We start from the raw sequence: 1,162 nt of genomic DNA on the forward strand, positions 1-1,162 counted from the left end.
CAAAAAACACAATAGAGAAATTAGGAAAGAACTTAATCGACAAGAGGAGAAAGAAAAACAACGGATAACAGCCGAAGGCACAATTTTCGCCCGATTTCTCCCCGAATTACAGATTAAAAAATAGCGCCCGATTTTTACCCCCCGAATCGGAGAAAGGCATTTAACCCGAAAAACTCACTCCCTAGTTATTCGCTGTTGAACAGTTATACGAAAACCGGTAACCGGGATATTAGAGAGTTTTATTACATCGTACGCAAAGGCGATAGCGTACGTAACAGATAGCGTTGGTGGTTTTGCGCACTGCGCGAAGCCCTCTTTCTCTTATGGGCATGCGCAGAAGCATCAACGCTATCCCTTACGTACGCAAAGGTGATAGCGTACGATGTACTAAAACTCACTATTTCTTATGGTTCGGTTTACGGTTTCGGTTAAAGACCGTGTGCATTTTCGGTTAGTACATCGTACGCTACCACCTTTGCGTACGTAATGAATAGCGTTGATGGTTCTGCGCACGCCCATAAGAGAAAGAGTGCTTCGCGCAGTGCGCAGAACCACCAACGCGATCTATTACGTACGTTATCGTCTTTGCGTACGATGTATTAAAACTCTCTAATCTTGTATTGCTGACGGATTAGATGATCCGATAATCTGCTTTTGTACTTCGACAGAAAGGGGGAGCGAGCGCGTACGCAAGCCCCCCCACTACCAAAAATTGCATGTCCCATCTACCCCGATTTGGGGAAGTGGCGGGATTCAACCAAGGCGAAGTGCAATGCCTTGGTCTCCACCCGGGAAGCCTACCTCATTGATCATAGACTATCCGACACCAGGTAAGTATACAGGCGCTTGTATCGCGAGCTGCCCCCAAGGGAGCACTGTATGCAAAGCGAAGGGTGTTTGGTGCAGCTAAAGAGGGAAAAAACACATTTTTGAAATGCGCATTCTTAATAATTGCTACGTGCAACGATGGCACTTGTTGTAATTGATCTGTTTCTTATTTAAATTTGCGAATTTTCAGGAGCGTAATGCTGTAACGGCAATTACGGCATCCTCAATGGTAGACGACAGCCCGTCAAGAAGTATTAGCTGTCTTCGATTGGGGCTCTGTGAACTCTGCGAATCTCTGTGAACTCTAGTGCGAACGCTGCAAGTCCCACCAGGA

At 46.1% G+C, this 1,162-nt stretch overlaps 1 non-coding gene across 1 annotated transcript; it reads right to left on the reverse strand.

Moving 5' to 3' along the window:
• Positions 1-672: 672 nt before the first annotated feature.
• Positions 673-838, reverse strand: LOC135393597 (U1 spliceosomal RNA). Its single transcript, XR_010422697.1, has one exon. It is a non-coding gene; the product is annotated as a U1 spliceosomal RNA (small nuclear RNA).
• Positions 839-1,162: the final 324 nt, after the last annotated feature.

The sequence above is a fragment of the Ornithodoros turicata genome, chromosome 4 (assembly GCF_037126465.1).
Source record: "Ornithodoros turicata isolate Travis chromosome 4, ASM3712646v1, whole genome shotgun sequence".
In the NCBI taxonomy this organism is placed as follows: Eukaryota; Metazoa; Arthropoda; class Arachnida; order Ixodida; family Argasidae; genus Ornithodoros; species Ornithodoros turicata.